Raw genomic sequence first — 14,067 nt, 5'->3', positions numbered from 1 at the left:
TATGAAAGACCTATTACCACCTCTAGTCAAATTTCCATTGAACTCACAAATATCAGAATGAACAAGTTCTAATCTTTCAGTATTTCTATCAACTTTAGGAAAAGATTTTCTCTTCATTTTCGATTGCACACAAACTTCACATTTATCATGACTATCATTTCCATAATAAATCACACCACTTTTTGAACATTCCATCACAAACATAGTCTTTTCCAACAAAGGTTCCAGCCTTAGATAAAATTACATTGTCAGATTCTATTACAACTTTCAAACCCTTCTTAGACAGCATAAAACCATAAATTAAATTCTTCCTAATTTGAGGCACATGAAGAACATTGGTGAGAATGACTTTCTTCCTAGAAGTAAATTTCACTACAACTGTTCCAGAACCTTGGACCTTGGAAGAATGATGATCACCCATAAGAACTTCGTGTTCAGCGGAAGAATCGATGTAGGTCTTGAAAAGAGCCTTGTTGTTGCACACATGTGCTGTAGCACCCGAATCATACCACCAATCATCACTTGTAGTGAGCGAAGCCATGTTCATTTCTTGAATCATACCAATGTTTAATTCAGGAAATAATGGCAACAATATCATTGGTGTTATTCATTACAACATTTGCCTCACCACCTTCTTTCTGGTTTTTAGTCTTCTTAGGATTCTTGCAATATTTCTTAATGTGCCCTTTTTCACCACACTTGTAACAAATAACATCAGACAAATTCTTTCTAGGCTTCGTTTTGGAATTATTTTGCTTATTTTGATTATTAGCCTTTCATTTCTTTCCTCCCCCCTTCTGATCATTACTTACATAATTTACTTTTGAATTAGAACCACCATTAGATTTTCTATCACGGTTTCGAGTTTCCTCTTCAATTCGTAAATGTTTCTTAATTTGTTCCAAAGTAAAATCCTCAGAAGTATACAAAAGTTTCTTCCTATAATCATTCCAACTAGCGGGTAATTTTGCAATGATTCCCCACACAAGTAGTTTTTCCGGAATGGTTATAGCAAGATCCTTAAATTTATAGGCCAATACAAGAAATTCATGCACTTGGTCTAATACAGATGAAGAACCATTCATAGAAAATTCCAAAAATTGCACAGTAATGAACTTATCTGCCCCTTGCTTTTCTGAATTATACTTAATTTCCAAAGAGTCCCATATTTCCTTTGGATTCTTCATCGGTATGTAGAGATCATACAAGGGGTCTTAAAGAGGATTCAGTTCATCCTCAACACGCTTTTTGCGTTCAGCCTTCACATCATCAGTTTCCTCTTCCTTGGGTTTGAGAATGGGCATAAAACCAACATCAAGAATATAGAACAACTTTATTGTGATGAGAAAGAACTTCATGGTCTCCTTCCAATGAGCAAAATTGGAACCATTGAACCGATCAAGTTTCCCAGGGTCACCAACACTCTTCATGACATTCTCCATAATAGAATATTAAAATAGCTTTAAGATTGTTATAAAATAGTTAAGGAAATGAAGAATTAGGGACGTGTTTACACTGTCCTTAAAGCAATTTTAACCCCCACTATTATTGCTATGGGTTACCGGTTAATATGCTTTCAGGATTACCCTAAGACCGAGATCAATTAAAGCAATTTAATTGAACTCCCTAAGAACACTTTAAGAACAATAAGAATAGATAAGGAAGAAGAAGATAAAGTAGAAGGGGTAAGTTATAATTTTGGAGCAATTAATTATATATGATGAACAGCCTCTTAATCCAAGAGTTACCATTTCCAAAAAATAAAATTAATTATGATAATCTGACTTTTAATGAAAAGTCACTATTAACATAATTAATTTAACCGTATGAAATATCTACTTGCATTCCCCCGATCGAAAAAAGCCCGCTCGGTCGGGCAAATAAACGGATAAATCTTATAACTAGGCTCGCGCCCGACCGGGACATGCCTACCCGATCGAGCCATTTACACTTAGGAAAATAACTTTGCTCTCGCACCCGATCTGGCTAACTTACCCCTATTGGGCGAGCAAATAGTATTTTCCATTGTTAATGCTCTCGCCCGATCGAGCAAAGCCCGCCCGACCATACCCGTGGTCATAACCATGGCTCACATTAAAAATTTGATTTGCTCCAAATAATAAACTTATAGACTAGCTCCAAGCTAAACTTTTTTATTTAACTAATGTGGGAGTTTTTCTTCCCAACATCAAGTTAAATAGAATAGAGTAACTTATAAACTAGCTCCAAGCTATACTTTTCTATTTAACCAATGTGGGAGTTTCTTCCTAACTTCAAGTTAAATAAACTAGAGTAAGCTATCATTCTCTATTCAACCAATGTGGGAATTTCTTCCCAATAACAAGTTAAATAGAATTGAACAAGTCAACTTCTTCTATTCTATCAATGTGGGACTTTCATCCCAACACTAAGCTATATAGACTAACCTATATAACCAACTTCTATTCTACCAATGTGGGACTAATTTCCCATCATTCACAACACCTATTATGAAGACTACTCTAACACTTGATATGTTAGAGAACCACAATTCCTACTTTTTGATGGTGGACTCCTTTGTTAATAATTTCCAAAACCCTCACAAGATAAAAATTATAATCCACTAACTACAGAGTTATTTCCTACCTCCGATTTACATCTTGTGTTTGGCAAATTTTTACACAATCGAAGGTTTTCAGAAAATCGGATTCAACAATGGGATTCTTAGCACTGGATTAAGTTTGGGAAATTTTAGTCCAAAAGTATAAGAACATATTCTTGTTTCTTTGTGAGGACGCCCGTGCCAAAGCCGATTTGTTAGAGCAGGGGTCAGCAGCTTATCAGGCTGCGTTGATAATCTTCAAGCCTTGGAGGCAGGGCGAATCCTTAAAGGATATCAAGTTTGCCAAAGCTCCTATATGGGTTTCTCTCAATGAGGTACGTTTGAACTTATGCGAGTTTAATGTCATTAAACCAATGCTTTCTTTGGCAAGTAGAATTTTATGTGTTGATGAAAATCTTCCAAGATCAATTAGATGCTCGCTAAGAGTTAAACTCCAAATTCATGTTTTTGATCCGTTACTGCCGGTAGTTTACTTGAATTTTGGAAATTCTGAGTTTAAATGGAATAATTTCAAATCTTAGAATATGTTTATTTTGTGCTCTAATTTTAATAGAGTTGGCCATAAAAAGAATTCTTGCAGTTACACTCCTAATATATGCATTCCTTTTCTTGTAAATAAGACTGGACTGTGTATGTCTAACACTCTTCATGCCCACAATCCCTCAAATATGAACATTGGCCTGGAAAGATTAGAAAATTAAGAGCAACTAAAATGAATCTCCAGAGTTTTTTTGAAAGAATAATCAACCTACCTCAACATTCCCACAAACTCCCACAGTAGCCTATCAATAAAAAGACCTCTTGTACTTACTACTCCATCTCCCTCACCTTTGAAAAAGAGGAAAATATACTTGGCATCAACACAATACCTTAATCTTACTCCAAATGAACCAAGCCAAACACAAAACCAAACCAATTCTCTAGCCCACAACAAATCTCAATGCAACCAACCTAGTTTCCCAACCCAAAAAACACCAAACCAAGTTCTTAGGCCACCAAGAAACCAACATGGTCAATTCTTTTCTCAGCATAGTAGAAGTAGCCTGGGTTTAAATGCAAGATGTGCGATGTTACTTTATCCTCAAAAGGTCTTTTAAGTTCTAACTCTCTGTGGGACCCACAATAGTTTTATTCGGTGAAGAAAGCAAACACCTCACAACACTTGAATGAGTTCAGGTTTAAACGATCCTATCATCTCAACAACCAAAACCTCCTTTTAAGATATTTGTCTCTAAAGGAATATTTATTACTTTTTTTTTCTCTTATCCCAAGCATCGAAGCCTCTTTACTTCTTGCTTCCCTAGCATAGTGACTGAGAAAAGTATACGGAGAGGATGAGACTAGAGACGGGAGTTTTTGTGTGATTTTGACACATGCTTGTATGGTGAATTTGGAACCTACATGTCTTCAGGTTGTTCTCCTTGTTTGGATTTAGAGAAACAAAGAGGTCATGACAGTTTAGAGATCTCTTATTTCTCTGCTAACAACTCTTTTGAAGGGTCGGTGGCTCCCCTTATTGGGTCACCCAGTGTACAATGACGTTTGGATCGTGGAACTGTAGGGGTCTAGGGCAGACAAACTCTTCTAAAGTTCCATATATTAGATCTTTAGTCTGCTTATGTGGGTTATATGTTATGTTTTTAATGGAAACTATGGTTTATGTAGATATTGATGCACAAAAGTTGTCTACTATTTCCTTTTCAGGCTTTTGTGGTTCAGATGGTGCAGGTGTGAGTTGCGGTTTGTTTTTGTTGTGGTTTTCTCCATTTCACCTAGTTCCCATTTTGATAACCCCAAATTTTATTTTCTGTAAAATAGTTGTGGGTTCAGTAATCGAATTTATAGTTTTTGTGTACGGGGCACCCCATGTTGGTGATCGACCTCAGGTTTGATCAGCCATTTCAGATATTATGGGTTCAACTCCGAATTTGGTTTTAGTTGGAGATTTTAACTAGGTGGAGTTTTTAGTGGATAATGTGGGTGGTTCTCCTTCCATTCCTAGACGATATGATTTCATAGTTTGGCATTTGCATTCTGGGTTACTAGCAATTCCGTTTTCTGGACCTCAGTTTACTTGGACTAATAATAACACTAATTCGGACCAAATTCCTGAAAGGCTCGACAGAGCTTATGCGACGTCATCTTGGTTAGAGGATCACACTAATACTGTTGTCTTTCACCAGCCTATCTTATTTTCAGATCATGCGACTATTATTTTATCTGATTCAAAAGGCCAAGATCGAGCTAGATGACCTTATAGAATTGAAAATTTGTATTTGGCGTCAAAGGAAGTTCAATCTATTATAGTATCTGTTTTACCGTCATTTTTCGCCGGTTGACCGATGTTTTCTCTATCTTAAAAGTTTTCAACTCTTAAGGATCGTTTGTAAGCATGGTGCACTTCTAACAATAGAGCTTGGGGGATCAATTGGAAGTCTTTAGATTTCGAGATAAATCAAGAGGATTTTAATTTGGGTAGTAAAGTTCACCGTTGTCTTTTTATCACCACAAAGAAGAAGCTGGCGACGGTTCATGCTGCTTTTTAATATTGGAGACAATGTAACAAAATTTGGTGGGATGCCACTGGGGAAGTACATTCAAAATTAATTTTCTCTTTGGTTTAGTCTCGCCGAAGACGGAATGTTATACACTGCATACAGGATTCGAGTGGGATGTGGATCCAGGGTCCAGTGAGGATTCGATTGCTTGTGCTTTCGTTCTACAAGGAGTTATATATTCCTTCCTAGTCATTGAAGTTCCTAATTCTTCCTGGTAGGGTCAGCTTGATTTGCCCTCTCTTTTCCCTACTCAGCAACAACATCTTCTCCATCCTTTTTTGGATGAGGAAATTCGAGCGGCCATGTTTGCCATTGATGATAATAAAACTCCTGGTCCAGATGGCTTTCCTTCAACCTTTTTCAAAACTCATTGGAAGGAGGTGGGTCCGCATGTTATTTTTTGCAGTTCAGTATATGTTTGCTCATGGTTATATGCTGAAGGGCTGGAGTAAGACTTTTATAATCCTGCTTCCTAAGGTGGACAATCTGGAATCAGTCTCCTAGTTACGCCCCATAGGCCTTTGTAATTGTACAGGTGTATAGTTAAATGCCTTACAAGCCGTCTTCGTTAGGTTTTGCCTTCTCTAGTTTTGAATTTTCAAAACGCCTTTGTTCCAAGGAGACCAATGTCGGATAATGGTTTACTTGCACATGAGCATCTTTCATGTTATGAATGCTTTGAAAGCTCGTAAGCGATTTTATGCAACTCTTAAGCTCAACATGAATAAGGCTTAAGATCAGGATAATTGGTCCTTTCTATTGCGTACTCTCTAGGCCTTTAGTTTTCCCAAATTTTGGATCCATATTTTCATCAGTGTATTTCAACTATTTCTTATCAGGTTTGGTTTATAGTAGTCCTTTGCCCGCTTTTCAGCCTTAGTGTGGTTTGCGGCAAGGGGATCCCCTTTCGTCGTATCTATTTGTCCTTTGTATGAAGGTTTTTTCGGCCTTGCTGCGCCCGTGTAGAGAATTTGTCTCAGATTTAGGGCATTTATATTTCAAAGGGAGCTCCTTCCATTTTGCATTTGTTCTTCGCGGATGATTCGTTGTTGTTTTTTCAGGTTTCGCCTGTAGCTTTTGATAACCTTTATCAAATAGCTCAGCAGGTATCAGGTTAAATGATTAATCTTCAGAAATCCTTCATCAAATTCAATCCTAGTACCCCTCCATATTATAGGGACTATTTGGGGAGATGTTTGAGTCTAAATCATCAGTCGTATCTCGGTTCATATTTGGGTCTTCCGGTGAATTTGGGTCACATTAAAGTTTCGGAGTTCCGGTTCTTAATCGATAAGGTATCTGGCCGGCTTTTGCAGTTTGATTCGTTCAACCTTTTCACAGCGTGGAAGTTGGTTATCATTAATTCGGTGTTGGTGGCTACTTTTAATCATGTTTTGTTAGTCTTTAAGGTTTCGGCTTTGATTTGTAGCTACATCGATAATATGGTAGCCCGGTTCTGATGGAGGTCCGCCTCTTTTTTGCGGGGTATGGCGTTCCGGTCGGCTACACTTTTACCTCTTCCCAAAGGACTAGAAGGTTTGGGCCTTTGTAGTACGACTCTTGTCAATCAAGCCTTGCTTGCTCGACAACGATGGCGTATTTTCCAGCACCCTCAGCTACTTTTTTCCAAGGTCTCATGTGCGAGATATCCTTCGCTTCGTTCTCTTGGCTCGACTACGGTGTCTCGCTCTTCTTGGGGTTGTCGAGGATTGTTGGAGGGGCAGACTGATTTGAATAAGGGTATACCTTGGAAGGTTGGGTCAGGTTCTTGAGTTCAGATCCTCGATGATGATTGGGTTCCTAGGCATTTGAGTTGTAAGTATTTTGTGTCTGAGTTGGAAGTACCGACTCATGTTTCTTCTAATATTATTTCACGCTCTAGAGTTGTGGAACATTTCTTAGATTCATCGGCTCTTTGATAGTCCTTAAGCACAGCGCATTCTGGCGCTAGAAAGGCCGAATCGAGCCATGGATGATTTTGTTTACTGGAAATCTCCTAGGGATGGTCGCTTTTCAACTAAATCGGGTTACTCTTTGCTGATTTCTACAATCTGTTGTTTCGATTGTCAATACTCCAGCTCCTGCGCTGTGGTGGTAATGTTTCTGGGGTCTCCTTAATTTACCTCAATTTAAGATGTTTGGTTGGAAGTTTCTCCATAATGCTTTACCCCTTTTAGCAACTTTGTTTTCAAAGGGTATTCCAGTTAATCTGGTTTGTATCTTCTGCTGCACCAACCTTGAGACTACCTCGCATCTCTTTCGCAACAGTCCCATCATTAATCTTCTTTGGTCTCCTGCCCTTTTGACTTTGAATAGCAGTGTCCCGAGCAACTCTCCTTTTTCTACTTGGGTGGTAGCTGTTGTTTCGTTCTATATGAAGTCCAAGGATTTAGTTGGTTTGTTGTCTTATGTTTCTTTCTTGTGGGCTATTTGGAGCATGAGGAATCATTATATTTTCCGGCAAGAAGTGTGGTCTCCTTCTATGCTTCATCATCTTTCCCAAGAATGGACTACTCAGGTCGTGCAAGCATGTGAATTTAAACAACACCTCCTGTCAACGGCCAGACACTCTCCTTTTCCTTGCCATGGTTTGCGACCATTGTGTCTGTAGGGTGGTACCTCCGATCGTCTCGATCATTGTTTAATCTTTGATGGTGCTTAGCTTTGCCTGGATAATCGTGCAGGTCCTGGTTGGGTCTTTTGAGAGTTTTCGTCGGATACGCTTGGAGGGTGTGCAAAGGCTAGTCGAGTTGCTAATGCTCTACAGGCGGAATTACAAGATTTTCTATGGGCGCTTCAAGCTGCCATCCTTCAGGATTTTCTTCGTCTTCTCATTTATACGGACTGCGCTACTCTAGTATCCCTGTTTCAGAATTCACGTTCTGCTGATATCTCTTGTTTGTGGTTGTTTCAGGAGATTCTTCCACTCTGCCAACTTTGTAAGGTGCCACAAAGTTGGGTTGCTCCTGCGCACCGGTTGGTTGTCCATGCTCGTAATCGCCATTTCCTTTGCTGGTCTTTTTAGCTTGTGTTTGTTTTTTTTGTTTGTATGTTAGTGTTCGTTGTAAAAAAAAAAACAAAAACAAAAACAAAAACAAAACTATCACCACTACCAAAGATATCAAGGATTTTTAATCATTTTAACTAAACTAAGATGGCTAAATTCTTAGAAGAAGACTAGCGTTAAGTCTAAGAATTTGTTTTTGCCGACATCATGGAATAACATGGCATATGTCATACAAGTTTAAAGAACTAACATAAGAATTTTGTAACCTTGAAGTAAATAGTAGTATGTCTTGGTTGTATAAAGTGTTGGAAAAATAAGATTCAAGTAAAGCTTAATTTAATTTGTGAGTGAATTATAATAATATTATTGTTACAACTAAAAAAAAATAAAAAAAAATGACTAAACAATCTTAAATTAATATAATGGTGAAGAAATAGAGTGTGTTAATGAGATTAGCTTGAATGAGTTTTAAATTGTTTCAAATACATGTTACTCAAAAACTAATGTGCTATAAGGCCTTAATATAAGACTATATTGTTATCCTTGCTTTTAGGGGTTGCTACCTAAGATTGATGATCAAATCTAGTTTATTTCATTGCCCTTACAACTTTCTATACACCAAAAAAAATTATTTCCTCTGCTTCTCAACTAATGTATCTTTAACATCGAGCTACTCCTTTCGCGTGTTTAAATAAATAAAACGTTTTCTATTTTTTATAACTTCTCTCAATTTTTTAATAATATTTTTCCAATTTTTATTAACTTATAGTCCCCACAAAATTCCTTATTTTATTCTTTCTTCTCAAACTTAGACCCATTCCCTATTATATTAATAAATTCAACAAATCTTTCAAAAACTCCGTAAAAGTCAAAACGTTTAATTTATTTAAAAACGAAAGGAATAGCACACAAATCAATAAAAAAAGGAGAGAAAGTGGAGAAAATTTACAAAATTGCATATGTGCATGCTAACCTTTAATCATAGCATGTAATATAGAAGTGGACTTCGTTAGTTCCACTTAAGTTAAGGGCAACATAGTAATCGTTCATATAGTCACAATAATGTCTGCTTTTATAAATTATTCTACATAGTAATTGATATGTCTATTTTATATAGTGATTTACCCCCGTCCCTTGGTCATAATTAGTAGTTTTTTTTAGCTCTTTCGAGCCACTTTTATTACTAATTGGTGTTTTCTAGTGTTTTCGTAGTTTTGGTTGAGTTTTGTAGGAAATTGCGCTTTTGGAGCGTTTTCCCGGGATTTCATGGAACGACTACGGAAATTAGAGGAGCACGACTGTAGACACCCATTTGTGTCTCCCCAAAACCAAACCCAGTGATGAATGCCTTTCACGTTGTGTTATTATCGAATTAGGTGAAAGTGGTTTGAAAGTCGAGTGTTGCGGTTTAGTTTTAATTAAATTCTTTTCTCTCTGTTTTTGAAAATGACTTTATTTATTTGAAAATAGCCGAAGCAGTTTATTTTGGTCCATGATAAGGGTCCAATAATAGTGTAGATGGATGGGGCTCGAAGAGACCTTTCTAACGATATATTATAAGCCCGATTCCGATGAATATTGAGGAAGTTATGGCCAAAATACTAAACTGGCCTGGTTATTTATTTAAATACGGCCCAGTGATCTAGAGGAGGGCCCAATATTAATTATTGTTCCTAAAATCATTAGGATTAATTATAGTTTTCTGGAAGTTTCTAGAAAGTTCTTTTTAATTCTAATATTATTAGATTTAATAATTAATTATCTTTAATAGATTTTTATTTGGAATTATCGTTTTGTTATCTTAAAAATATATTTTATCTTCTGTACGGATTCCGTAGATCAAGTTGATTAAAAATCGGATTCCGCGTGAAGAAAAACGCGCTAATACAGGTTGTCGCCAAAATATATTTTACCCTGTCGCCGCGCGACAGACCCTGTCGCCTCGCGACAGACATTGTCGCGTCGCGACAGAGTCGATTCCTGGCGACAGCGTGTAGTTTTATTCCTTATCAAATTCTATGATTTTTCCGGACTTTTTCCTTATAAATAGGGTCCGAATTCCTGTTTTCAGAAAAGAACTCTTCATCAATTCTCATCAACTTTCATTAATTCTCTCTATTCTCTCTCTAAGCAATATAGCTTAATTCTTTTCTCTCTCTCTCTTTCTAAACTAGCCTTTTTACATACAATATTCCGCATTCACAAGACTTAGAGTCTCTTAGCCAAGTTCGAAGTTTCCTTCGCCCTAGACGTGAAAAGGGTTGATAATTTCTGAGGGTTTGGTCCAAAACTAGTCAAAACTTTATTTAACTTGATTTCAATTTGATTCTTTAATTATTCTTTATGATTTTCATTGAAGTTTACTAACTTGTGTATTTTGTTATTAGAAAGAGGTACGAGGCTTCAAAGTAAGTAGATTAGCTTACTTCCTATTTCTTTCACAATGTAGAAAGCATGCTTATTATTGTTTTATGATTCCCAGTATCATGTTAGGATGTTATTATTGCTTTCTAGTATCATGTTTAGGATGCATTTACTCTTTCTAATATCATGTTAGTACCATGTTAGGTTTGAAGCTTTGATCTTTATTGTTTAGTGACATGCTAGGAGTTGTTATTAATCTTGTTAGTATCATGCCTAGGATCTTGCTATTATATTTAAGCTTTATTATATCATGTTATTATCATCGTTATTATTATTTATTGTTATTATTATGTTGCTTGATTATATTTCATATTGTTATTGCTTGATCACACCTTTTATGATTGTTAAAGGGAATTTGTACTTGAAATCATGCTTAATAAGATGATTATTAATTTGGTTTAGGCTAATATGATTTTAATTCAAGTGATCGCCAATAATAGTTTTATTTGTGCATTAATTTTCAACCAACATAGATTAAACAGGGTAGGTTTAATATAATGTTTGTATGTTATTCGAAAAGCGCACATGAATACGAGTAGAACAAAGTAGAGGCCTATTTTATAGGGCGGGTCCTTTCTTTTGTAGATTGGATTCGTACCCTCATCCCCGGACCCTGTTTGGTTCAAGACCTTATGGAGTAGTTGATGGTCCTTTTGGATTGTCTTTTGGGTTTACAAGTTCCTAAAACTTGTTGGCGACTCTTTTTGCTCTTTTTCTTTCCCTTTGGAACGCCACCGTACTTAAGTGTATGATCACAGTGGGGTTCAAGTTTGGGGTTATCATAATGTTTGAAATATTCCCTACAACGACCATCTTTGAAGCCCAAGGCCGGTTAGAGTCATCAAGCCGGTGATTAAGGGCTCGGTAATCGGGACACTGAGGTATTTGGACCAAGTATGCAAGTCCCAAAGAGGAGATCCGGATTGGGCCGAAGAATCGAGCCCAATCGAAGTCCAAGCCTCGAGGTGAAGCAAGGGCCCGATCGGGCAAGCTTAGCTCGATCGGGCGTGGTGTGCAACAAATGGATGGTGCGTGGCCATAGGCGCGCCCGATCGGGCGTTGCTGTTGAGAAGTGCAGTGCGATCGGGCGCGTGTTTCTAGAAGTGCTTGTTAGACGAGCACTTAATTTCTAATTAGGAGTTGTTTAGAGATTTATTTAAGTACGTTTTAGGACGATTATTTTCACTTACCTTTTCTCTTAGACTTTCTTACTCTACTTAGCTTATTTTCTCTCTTTAGATTTTCTCTCAACTCTTTTCCTTGTTCTTAACTTCACTTTGTAATTCCGTCGATTCGGTAACGATCTCTTCCTTATTTATTTCAGTAGTTTTATTCTTTTAATCTCTTATGGCTTATTTAATTGTTTTGCTTAGTTTAGATTTAATTATGTCTGATTAGTTTAATTCTAGGGTTTATGGGGATCCATAATTAATATGAAGGGATAATTTGTTATTATTGATTATTGATATTGCATGATAATTTCTTATTGAATTGTTTTAATTCTTTGCAACTAGATTATGAATCAAGCAGATGTAATTTGATTGTGAGTGTTTAGCAATATTGGATTGATGAATCGAGTAGATGTAATTTGATTGTGAATGTTTAGTAATATTGGATTGATGAATCGAGCAGATGTTAATTTGATATTAAAGGCTATTTTCAATAGGAACTTAGATCTACTAAATTGCGAGAGCCTGTTAGATCTATGTTTATATAAATTGCAAGCATGTTAATCATGTTATTTGTGGAATGTTAATTATTGATTGTTATGCTTTATCCCGGAATATTAATTATTGGTGAACCTGTGACCCTAGGCCTTCTTATTATTGATTTTCTCCCTAAACTTAATCTTTGTAGTATAGTTTCCTTTTACAAACAACAAATTGGTTACCTTAATAATTTAGATTATTTTAATTAATTAGGAATAGAAAGACCAGTTTACATGTGGATTTGACCCTGCTTCCCTATCTAATTTAGTTAAAGGACTTAGGTAATTACTTTAGATTAGGGGATACGACTTGACCCTGTCAAAATTTGGCGTCGTTGCCGGGGAAACGGTTTTATTTTTATTTCTGATTGTTTTTGTAGTCTAGATTATTTTTCTTTTGTCTCAAAGAACATTAGTTCTTTGAGGCAGTTCTCATATTTGTCTTTTTAGTTCTTTGTTTATGCCCAGGTGTTCCAAATCAGGTTACATTCCATTCGATCCTGAGATCGAGCGCTCTTTACATAGACACAAGAATCTTTATAGACAAATCCTGGCATGTACTGGGAGTAACGATATTCCTAGTAATCCGCTATCTTATTCTAGTGATTTGGATATTCCTTCAGATTCAGAATCAGAGATGACTGCACCTAAGAAGCTCAGTGATTATTCGCAACCATCCCTGACGGATTTTCCACACCTTTCCCCGACACCAGATCTCGAGGAAGTCCAGTTCGAGATCAAACCCCAATTCATAATGATGATAGAAAGAAAGCAATTCAGTGGAGCCAAGGCTGAAGATCTTAATCTTCACATTGTAGATTTCTGTCAATACTGCAACACTATTAGGTAGAATGGGGTTTCGTAGTACCAGATCAGGGAGATTTTTTTTCCCTTTTCATTACGTGGAAAAGCTAAATTGTGGTTTAATGGTTTGAATAAAACTGTACTTAGTATTACTAACTGGGAGACTCTTTCTTTGAATTTTTATAATAAATATTACCCTGCAGAGAAAACAGGTTTATTAAGAAGTGCCATTCAGAATTTTCCCAAGAGCCAGATGAAGCATTATATGAGGCTTGGGAGAGATTCAAGGATCTGCAGAGGGAGTGTCCCCACTATAATTTGGCAAAGTGGCAGCTAATTCAAGCTTTTTACAATGGATTAGGGAATGCATCAAGAACGATTCTAGATTCCGCAGCTAGTGGTAGATTTATGAATCTTAATGTTGATGATGCAGGTCGGGTTATTAATGATATGGTGATACATAATTCCCAATATGGGAATCTAAAGGCTATACAAATAAAGGCAAACACCACGTTGATTCAGTATCCTTTTTGCAAGCCCAGCTTACTTCTATTTGCCAGAAACTAGATAATCTTAGTACTAATGTCCCTAATGTAGGAGATTATAGGTACTAATTGCGGAAATAACATGAATCATATTCACATAGCACCAAACTAAGGATCTCATGCATAACAGATAAAGAAGTAAGAATTATACCTTTGAAGCGTGATTCCACTAGTGATCGAGCAAGAACAAAAAAGGAGACAAAGAACCCCACGTGTGATTCCTCTACTTAGTCCACAAGCACGGATTAAACCTCGACTAATGCTAGTTAGTTGTGATCGAACGCTTCAATCAACCTTCAAGGGAGATTAGAGTCACGAGCACACCACAACACCACTTACGCACCACCACACGCACCACCAAGGGAGGAGGAACGCACGGACAAGGGGAGGAGAGAGAGAGGGCCGAAACTGAGAGAGAG

General features: G+C 36.9%; 1 non-coding gene across 1 annotated transcript; it reads right to left on the bottom strand.

Annotated features, from left to right (window-relative positions):
• Nucleotides 1-13,313: 13,313 nt before the first annotated feature.
• Nucleotides 13,314-13,423, bottom strand: LOC145603288 (small nucleolar RNA R71). Its single transcript, XR_014104805.1, has one exon. It is a non-coding gene; the product is annotated as a small nucleolar RNA R71 (small nucleolar RNA).
• Between the last annotated feature and the right edge of the window lie 644 nt (nt 13,424-14,067).

This window comes from Chenopodium album, chromosome 21 (genome assembly GCF_948465745.1).
Source record: "Chenopodium album chromosome 21, dcCheAlbu1.1, whole genome shotgun sequence".
Taxonomy (NCBI): Eukaryota; Viridiplantae; Streptophyta; class Magnoliopsida; order Caryophyllales; family Amaranthaceae; genus Chenopodium; species Chenopodium album.
The sequence above is the reverse complement of the archived record's forward strand: the minus strand, read 5'-3'. Positions and strand labels throughout refer to the sequence as shown.